The sequence below is a fragment of the Rhinopithecus bieti genome, unplaced genomic scaffold (assembly GCF_001698545.2).
Source record: "Rhinopithecus bieti isolate Rb0 unplaced genomic scaffold, ASM169854v2 scaffold_61987, whole genome shotgun sequence".
NCBI lineage: Eukaryota > Metazoa > Chordata > Mammalia > Primates > Cercopithecidae > Rhinopithecus > Rhinopithecus bieti.
The window spans coordinates 347,743-358,561 of record NW_016823795.1 but is presented as its reverse complement, the minus strand read 5'-3'; the positions used below and the strand labels follow the sequence as shown (position 1 = coordinate 358,561).

Sequence of the window (10,819 nt, the reverse complement as noted above, 5' to 3'; positions counted from 1 at the left end):
TTTTTTTTTTTTTTTTTTTTTTTTTTTTTTGGCATGCAGTTGTTCATAATAATCTCTAATGATTCTTTACGTTTCTTTGGTGTCAGTTGTAGTGTCTCCTTTTCATTTCTGATTTTGTTTATTTAGGTCTTTTCTCTCTCCTTTTCTGGTTTGTCTTGCTGGTGGTTGTGGTTTATCAATTATCAATTTTACTTCTTTTCAAATGATCAACTTTTCATTTCATTGATCCTCTTTATGTTTTTTAGTCATTATTTCATTTAGATCTGATCTTCATTATTTCTTTTCTTCTACTAATTTAGGGTTTGATTTGTCTTTGCTTTTCTAATTCCTTGAGGTACATTGTTAGATTGTTAATTCGTAATCTTTCTACTTTTTTTCACGTAGGTATTCATTGCTATAAAATTCCCCATTAACACTTATTTTGATATATTCCACAGGTTTTGGTATGTTATGTTTCCATTTTCATTTGTTTCAAAATTTTTTTTTCTTTCTGTCTTAATTTCTTCATTGACTCACCGGTCATTCAGGAGCAAGTTGTTAAATTTCCATGTATTTTTATAGTTTCCAGAGTTGTTCTTATTACTTTCTAGTTTTATTCCAATGTGGTCAAAAAAAGATACTTGATTTTCATTTTTAAAAATGTGTTGAGACTTGTTTTGTGGCCTAATAATCTAGTCTGTCCTAGAGAATATTCCATGTGCTAATGAGAATATATATTCTGCAGTTGTTGGACAGAACGTTCTGTAAATGTTTGTTAAGTTCATTTGGTCTCAAGTTCAGTTCAAATCTAATGTTTCTTTTTTGATTTTCTGTCTAGATAATCTGTCTAATACTGAGAGTGGGGTATTGAAGTCCCCTACTATTATCGTATGGCAGTCTTTATAGCTAGTAATATTTGCTTTATTAATATGGGTGCTCCAGTGTTGGTTGCATATATTTAGAACTGTTCTATCTTCCAGCTGGATTAATTCCTTTATCATTATATAACGACCTTGTCTTTTCTACTATTCTTGACTTAAAGTCTGTTTTATCTAAGTATGGCTACTCCTACTCCCTTTTGGTTTCCATTTGCATGGAATATCTTTTTCTATCCCTTTACTTTCAATCTATATGTGTCATTACTGATAAGGTGAGTTTCTTGTAAGCAGCACATAGCTGAATCTTTTCAAAATCCATTCAGCTATTCTATATCTTTTAAGTGAATAATTTAATCCACTTATGTTGAAGGTTATTATTGACATGTGAGGTTTTGTTCCTGTTATATTGTGAATTGTTTTTTGGTTGTTTTATATATTCTTTGTTCCTTTTTCTCTTTTTGCTGTTGTGGTTTGGTGGATTTCTGCAGTGGTATCATTTGAGTCCTTTCCCTTCCTCCCTTGTGTGATTGTTTTACCACTGAGTTTTATACTTTCATGTGTGTTCATGATGATAAATGTCATCCTTTTACTTTCAGGTTTCCTTGAGCACTTCTTAGGGGACCAATTTTGTGATCCTGAATTCCTTCAGCATTTGTCTAGGAATGACTTCCATTTCTCCTTCACTTCACTTTAGCTGATATAATATTCTCAGTTGGCATTATTTTTTCTTTTAGCACTTTGAATATATCATTCATTCTTTTCTAACCTGTAAGGTTTCTGCAGAGAAATCTATAGTAATCTAATGGGGTTTCCTTTATAGATGACAAGGTTCTTTTCTCCTGGTGTTTTTAATATTCTTTATCTTTGACTTTAGACAGTCTGATCATAATGTGCCGTAGGGATCTTTTCACATTGTTTCTGCCTGAGGATCACAGAGCCTCTAGTGTCTGAATGTCTAAATCTCTTGCTAGACTTGGGAAATTTTTATCTAGTATTTTGCAAAACAGGTTTTCTAATCCTTTCTCTCTTTGCCCTTGGGGATATCAATAATTCATAACTTTTGCCACTTTATGTTGTCCCAAACGTTATGAAGGCTTTGCTTATTCTTTTTTATACTTTTATTTTTTCTGACTGAATTATTTCAAAACACTTATCTTTAAGTTCTGAGATTCTTTTTTCTACCTGATTTAATCAATTGTTGAAGCTTTCAAATGTATTTCGTATTTCCTTCAGTAAATTCTTCAGTTCCAGAATTTTTATTTGGTTCTTTTCAAAAGAATCTTATCTCTTTAGGAAATCTCTCATTCATGTCCTAAATTATTCTTCTGATTTATTTGTATTTTTTTAACAATCCTCTTGTATGTCGCTGAGATTCTTTAAAATCAATATATTGAGTTCCATGTCTGAGATTTTGACAATTTTTTTTTATTAAGATCTACTGATGGACGATTACTGTGTTCCTTCAGAGGTGTCATATGTCCTTGCTTTTGCATGTTTTTTATGTTTGTATGCTAATATCTGTGCATCTGGTATAACAGTCACTTCTTCCTATTTTTGAATTTACTTTCATAGGGAAGGACTTTTTCCTGAAGATGTATCTATGGTACTGGCTGGTATGGTACTTTGGCTTTGAGTCTGCGTGTGGGTATTAGCGTAGTCTCCGCATGATTTCTTTGGCTGTAAACAATGTTAGTGGTATCTGTAATACACAAGAACACAACAACAACAAAAAAGAAAACAAGAGGTCAATATCCCTGATAAACACAGACGCAAAACTCCTCAGCAAAATACTAGGAAACCAAATCCAACAGCACATCCAAAAAAAAAATACACCATGATCAAGTGGGATTTATACCAGGAGAGCAAGGATGGTTTAATATATGCAAATCAATAAACATGATACATCACATCAACAGAATGAAGGACAAAAGTCATTTGATAATCTCAATAAATGCAGAACAAGCATTTGACAAAATTCATCATTGTTTCATGATAAAAACTCTCAACAAACCAGGCATAAAAGGAACATACCTCAAAGTAACAAAGGCCACATAGGGTAGACCCACAGCTAACATCATACTGAATGGATTAAAGTTGAAAACCTTTCCTATAACAACTGAAACAAGATAAGGATGTCCCCTTTCACCACTCTCATTCAACCTCATACTGGAAGTCCTAGCTAGAAAATTCAGGCCAGAGCAAGATATAAAAGGCATCCAAATTGGTGAAAAAGAAAATCAAATGGTCCCTCTCTGTTGATCACATGATTTTATATCTAGAAATAACCTAAAAACTCCACCAAACAACTCTTCGATTTTATAGATGAATTCAGTAAGGTTGCAGGATACAAAACCAATGTACAAAAATCAGTAGCATTTCTATACACTAATAATGACCTAGCCAAGAAATAAATCAAGAAGGCAATCTAATTTTCAATAGCCACAAAAGAAAATACCTAAAATAAATTTAACCAAAGAGGTAAAAGATCTCTACATAAAAAAACTATAAAACACTAACGAAAGAAATTGAATATGACACAAACTAATGAAAAAGCATCCCATGCTCATGGATAGGAAGAATTAATATCATTTAAACGACCATATTGCCAAAAGCCATTTACAGATTCAATGCAATTCCCATCAAAATACCAATATCATTCTTAACAGAATTAGAAAAAAAAAATCCCCCAAATTCATATGGAATCAAAAAAGAGCCTGAATAGTCAAAGAAATCCTGAGTAAAAACAACAAAGCTGGAGGCATCACATTACCTGACTTCAAAATATACTACAAAGCTATAATAACCCAAACTGTATGGCATTGGTATAAAAAGAGACACACAGACCAATTGTACCAAATAAAGAACCAAGAATTAAAGCCACATATTTAAGCCAACTGACTTGCAACAAAACTGACAAGAACCTACATTGGAAAAAGCATACCCTTTTCAATAAATGATGCCTGGAAAACTGGACAGCCACATGCGGAAGAATGAAAGTGGACCACTATCTCTTATTACATACAAATATCATCTCAAAATGGATTAAGGACTTAAATGTAAGATCCAAAACTAGGGAAAACTCTCCTGGACATTAGTCTAGGCAAATAATTTGTGACTAAGATCTCAAAAGCACAGGCAATAAAAATAAAAATAGATAAATGGGACTTAAACCAGAAAGTTTCTACACAGCAAAACAAATAATCAACAGACTGAAAAAACAGCCTGTTGAATGGGAGAAAAAAATTGCAAACTATTCATTTAACAGGGAACTAAGATCCAGAATATACAAGGAACTGAAACAATTAAACAGGAAGAGCACAAACAATCCCATTAAAAAGTATGCAAAGGACATGCATAGACATTTCTCAAAATAAGACATGTAACCAGCCAATAGGTATATGAAAAAAATGCTCAACACCACTAATCAGAGAAATGCAAATCAAAAACCAGAATGAGATACCATCCTATCCCAGTCAGAATGGCTATTAATAAAAAGTCAAAGTCAAAAAATAACAGATGTTGGTAAGGATGTGGAGAAAAGGGAACTCTTATACACTGTTACTGAGTATGTAAACTAGTATAGCCACTATGGAAAGCAGTAGGGAGTGTTCTCAAAAAACTAAAAACACAATTAACCACTCAATTCAGCAATTCACTACTGAGTATCTACCCAAAGTAAAAGAAATCAATATATAAAAGGAATACCTGCATTCACACATTTACTGCAGCAGTATTCACAAAAGCAAAGACACAGAATTAACCTAAGTGCCCATCGATGGATGAATGGACAAAAAATGTGGTACATATATACAAAATGAAATATTATTCAGCCATAAAAAAGAATGAAATCATATCATTTGCAGTAACATAGATGGAACTGGAAGTTATTAAGTGAATTAAGCCGGACACAAAAAGACAAATGCCATGTTCTCATTTATATGTGGGAGCTACAAAATTTGAATAAAATTTAAGTTTAAAATTTGAATAATATATGAAGGTAGAGAGTGGAAAAATGGATAACAGAGACTAAGAAGAGTGAATGGCAAGAAGGGGGAGGATGAACGGAAGTGGGCTTAAGGATACAAAGACTCAGTAAGATACAAGGAATAAATTCAGTGTTTGATAGTGAAGTAAAATGACTATACTTAATACAAATATATTGTACTCAGGTCATGGACAACCTAAGTACCGTAATTTGGTCACTACACATTAGATACATGTACCAAAATTTCTCATGTACCTCATAAATTGGTACAAATAAAAACATTTAAATGCAAAAATATTTTTTCAATAATAAATCATAACTTCTTGTAACTTTTTTACTTTATAAACTTTATTTCTTATCTTTTGTAATAATACTTAGCTTATTGTACAGCTAAGTATTATTGCACAGCTGTACAGAAATATTTCTTTTCTTTATATCCTTATTCTACTAGTATAGGCATTGTTCTATTTTAAAATTTTATTTTACTTTTTAAACTTTTTAATTATAAACTAAGATACAAACACACACATTAGCCTAGGCCTAGACAGGATCAGTATCACCAATATCACTGTCTTTCAACTCCGCATCTTGTCCCACTAGGTCTCTGGGGTAATAACACCTGGAACTGTCATCTCCTATGATAACAATGCCTTCTTCTGGAATATGCAATCCAGCACTTTGGGAGGCCAAGGCAGGCAGGTCACGAGGTCAGGAGACCGTGATCATCCCGGCTAACACGGTGAAATCCCGTCTCTACTAAAACTACAAAAAATTAACCGGGCGTCGTGGCGGACGCCTGTAGTTCCAGCCACTCCGAAGGCTGAGGCAGGAGAATGGCGTGAACACGGGAGGCGGAACTTGCAGTGAGCCGAGATCCTGCCACACTGCACTCCAGCCTGGGTGACAGAGCGAGACTCCATCTCAAAAAAAAAAAAACAAAAAGAAAACAAAAACAACAACAACAACAAAGTATGGTATAGTAAATACATAAGCAAGTAACATACTCATCTATTATCATCAAGTACTATGTACTGTACGTAATTGTATGTGCTACACTTTTATGACTGGCAGCACAGTTTACAACAGCATCACCACAAACACATAATGCCTTGACTATGACATCACTAGGCAACAGGAATTTTTCAGCTCCATTATAATCTTATGGGACCACCGCTGTTATGAGGCACATGACTGTATATGTACATATATTTCCTAGCCTAGTCTATCCCATAAATGCAAGTAAATTATCCATTAGTGTCCTTAATGTAATTCATCAACTTCTTAGAAAAGTTATATCTCTACATAAAAAATCACTTATATATATATATACATAAAAAATCCATATATATTTGTGTTGAGTGTGTATATATACACATTATACAATAAGTGATGGCAAGGTTTTTCAAAGAGCTCGTTATTCGTTTATAAATGGAAAAGAAAAAAAAAAAAACCTCAGAAATACAGGAATAGAAGAGAACGCGGCCTGCCTGAGGGAGAGCAACTAAGGAGACCCTCGCCTTAAGAGCAACTCAGAAGACCCTCGCGTTGAGAGCTCCTGCGGTCTGGACCCCCGGCTAGGCCGGCGCCGGGCGCCCGGTGGATGGGCCAGCATCTGCCTGGTGAGGGTTCCGCGCGGGGACTCGGAGGCGCTCCCACAGCAGCTGGGGAGCGCCCAGGCCCTCCGCGCCCACGCAGCCCTCGCAGTGCGACACCGGCTGCCCCACGCGCCGCCCGCCCGCCGAGCCTCCGCCGACCGCTGGCAGGAAGACGCGGACGACCTTACCCGCCTCGCTGTGGTCCCACGGCCGTTGTGGCCCTTCCTGGAAGCGGCGGAGGTCCGGGCCGCCCACGCCGGAGGGCGCCAGGCGAGGGTAAATGGGATGGACAGCGCAGCGCAACCCTACCACGCCAGGTTCCGACGCCTCCTGGTCGTAACCTCCTGACCGAGCGCCCCGCCTGAGCCCCGGCGAAGAGGCCAGAATGGGGGTGGGGTCCCGAACGCGGGGCAAGGGATCCTGGGTGCCGGGCAGTTGAGGAGGGGCCCCTGCTCTTGCGAGATTCCACGGCGGGTCCGCGGCGGCCCTCGACGTGAAGCCGACGGTGCTGGGAGCAAGGCGGGTATTGAGGGTGCAGAGAGTGGCCCAGAAGTGAGCGCTGAAGGCAGATCAGATATGGTGCCCAAGTTAAAGACTCTAGTCTGACCTTTCTACCACCTGCATGCCTACCTGAGTATGGCCTGAAGGCGGGAGAAACGTGTGCCTTTACAGAATAGGTGGCTCTGAGACCTCTGAAAGAGGTGACTTACACTTAAGATTTTCACAACTCGTGGGCGTGAACTTTCATTAAAAAGCCTCACTTACTAGTGAAGGATCGTATATATACAATAAAACAGGTCTAAGAGGTATTCTAAGATAAAATAATTACATATAAAATACCCCATTTCTTTTAAACGTCTTATAAAATTTAATAAGTTAATGTTCTATATTTCACTCACGCAACAGCTACAATATTTATTGAGCACTTACTATGTGCCAGGCACTGAGCTAGGCACAAAAAACACCTGGGTGACTTCATATTTCTTGGTGGGATCCACAGAAAGAAAAACAATGTAGAGATTTGTTGGGGCCTATTATATCTAAAGCTGTGATTAATATTTTAAAAATCGGCTTCCCATTTGTATTATAATATTTAATAAGTTTGAATGTGTAACCATTCCGCATATTACAATAAAATCTATGTATGAATTTGAATCTTTGAGAAGCTGTTTGGTAAGGGGGTTTAGGTGTTGGGGTGGGTAAGGAAATATGTCACTTTTAAAAGGAAAATCCTTTTGGAAATAATGTTTTTATATGCCAATAAGCATTTGCATTTGAATAAAATTGGCCAAAAAGTTGAGAGTCGTAACTTAATGAAATATCAGTCAATAAACTGTCTAAAACAAAATAAGATCAACAAAAAGACAGACTATGAAGGGCCGCCAAAGCCACCTTCACATCCAGTGTTCTTCATCTCAGCAAATAGCAGTTCTACTTGCTTAAACCAAAAATCATTGGCGTCATCCTTGACATTTCCCACTCCCTTACCTACCCCAATTCAATCTATTGCCAAGTCCTGTGAATTCCATCCACAAACTATATGTTTAGTCTGCCACTTTGTTCCATTTCTACTGTTTCCACTGTAGGCAAAGCAGTGGTCTTCGAACCAGGGTGCAATACTCAGTACCTCTGGAGAGAGCCCAGACTTTCGTGGTTTGGAGGGTATTGATGGTTTTAAAGGAATCAGAATCCAATTACAGATCCAGGTCTTAATATATATTCTTTCCTAACATCATGAAGATTTGCCTTTCCTCACCCCCATTTCAAAATCTTCCTTCACTCACTTTACAAGAGAAAGACAAGCTCTCGCCCCTCTGGAATCCTACCATTGTGCTTTGCCCAGGTATAAAAACCTGCAAGAATGCCAAAGAGCCAATGCAAAAATAATTATAACCAGGAGATAAGGCACCTCTTATAATAATTAATTAAAGCATCTATAGCACATTGTAGGGCTCCATCTTTGTCTTTATTTCTGTGAAGAATGAAGAGTGGTGCTAGAAAAAGCAGGTATTGAAATGTCATGGAATCATATATATTGTACAGTGTGGGCAGTGGAGTTAATGAGGACTTTCTTTTAATGTGCTTGTCTCTTCTGTACACTGACTAGTGTCAAAAAATTATTTGCTCTTAATAGAGTGTTTAATGAATGCAAAACAGAGAAGATCAGTAAGAAATATTAATCACTAAATAAAGCTTCTTTCATGCCTTAAAACGCAAGCAATGTTTTTCAGCTGTTCATAATACTCATTTCTACCAGATTTCATTAGCTAGAAATCAAAGCACCTTCAAACAGTAGAGCAGTACTGGTTAGTGACACTAAGTATTTTAAATGTAACCAGACCGCCAGGTTCTTGAAAACACACTGGATAAGACCTGAAGGACTAAAATGTTATGTGATTTCTTTAAAATTCATGTGTTATATGAATATGAAGTTAGTTAAAATCTATTTATCTAATTATGTTATCAACTATATATCCCCCTTACATTCAACTTTCATCTTATTTCATTTCATACATTGTGTTATATTTTCCATCTACTTTTAACAAAATTTATTTCCTGTGCTGTATCAAATAGGGGTTTTTTGCCTTCATATACTTTTCTTTTTCAGTAAGTGCATATGCATATTTTCATCATGATGCATATGACATTCATGGAGTGTTTCTGAGGTGGTCACTATGATTCTCACTTTATAACAAGGGCCAATGATCACCTGACACCCACATTTACCAAAGAAATACCATATTTTTAATCACACCCCTGCCTTTATAAATAATTTATATTTTATATTGCATTGCATTATTATAATTTAAGTAATGAGAAATGTTATATAGGCTTATTCTTTTTTTTATGACTTACTATAAAAGTGAATAAAGTATATCTATAGTATTTAATCTTAACTTGATTGGTTTTAGTAATCTATTTTTTAAATGCATTTATAAGTTCTTTCTCAGTGCTTTCTGTAATCATTTTGAAATGTTTATTAATGAAATTATTTCAATGGAAAATGAAGTCAGATTTTATGATTAAAAGCCAGCCTGATTTGGCTAATTGATTTGACAATGCTAATTATACAGCAGACATTTTCCATAAATTAAATGAGCTAAATCCACAGATTCACAGTTTTAACAAAAAAAAAAATTGAAAATACTGTCTTTAAAATTGTATTGGCAAAAGTGTACTAAACTTTTTTCTAAAATTTTACTTTAAGTTCTGGGATACAAGTGCAGAACGTGTAGGTTTGTTTCATAGGCATACATGTGCCATGGTGGTTTGCTGCACCCATCAACCCATCATCTGGGTTTTAAGTCCCACATGCATTACCCATTTGTCCTAATGTTCTCCCTCCCCTTACTCCCCAATCCTTGACTGGCCCTGGTGTGTGGTTGTTCCCATTCCCATGTCCATGTGTTCTCATTGTTCAGCTCCCACTTATGAGTGAGAACATGAAATGTTTGGCTTTTTGTTCCTGTGTTAGTTTGCTGATGATGATGTCTTTCAGCTTCATCCATGTCCCTGCAAAGGACATGATCTTGTTCCTTTTTATGGCTGCATAGTATTCCATGGTGTATATATACTAGATTATCTTTATCCAGTCTATCATTGATGGGCATTTGGGTTGGTTCCATGTCTTCGCTATTGTAAATAGTGCTGCAGTAAACATATGTGTCCATGCGTCTTTATAGTAGAATGATTTATATTCCTTTGGGTATATACCCAGTAATGTGATTGCTGGGTCAAATGGTATTTCTGGCTCTAGATCCTTGAGGAATCACCACACTGTCTTCCACAATGGTTGAACTAATTCACATTCTTACCTATAGTGTTAACGTGTTCCTAATTCTCCACAGCCTCACCAGCATCTGTTGTTTCTTGACTTTTTAATAATCACCATTCTGACTGGCATGAGGTGGTATCTCATTGTGGTTTGGCTGACTGGGGACAGTGTTGCAGTGAAGACTGGAATTGTTGAACCTCTCAAACACTCACCTTCATTATACTCAGGATATTAGCTTATTTTCTACCTAATGCTTCAGTGTTAATGGGGCTTTTTTCTATGAGCCTTGTGTAGCCCTTTTACAGTCATAAATATCACTGAAAAATATTACCCTTTTTTCTACTTCAGGAAAACTAACAGATATTTTAATTCTATAATAAAAAGTGAACTTCTGAGAATTTATTCACTCATTTTCTTTTTTTGACAAGCTCATTAGGCCACTGGATTCCTTGAATAAGTATAAAGGGACTTAAATTTTATAAAGCAACTTTATATATGAGCAAATTCAAATAGCACTTTCAAGTATGAACTGCATAAATGGATAAAGAGTATGACATTGGTATGGTATTATTTGGATTTTTAACAAGACATTTGGTAAAGATTCTCA

The 10,819-nt window shown here is 36.1% G+C and overlaps 1 pseudogene; it reads right to left on the bottom strand.

Annotated features, from left to right (window-relative positions):
• LOC108521844 (dynein heavy chain 14, axonemal-like) overlaps window positions 1-7,111 on the bottom strand; it is a 73,519-nt pseudogene extending 66,408 nt beyond the window's left edge.
• Window positions 7,112-10,819: the final 3,708 nt, after the last annotated feature.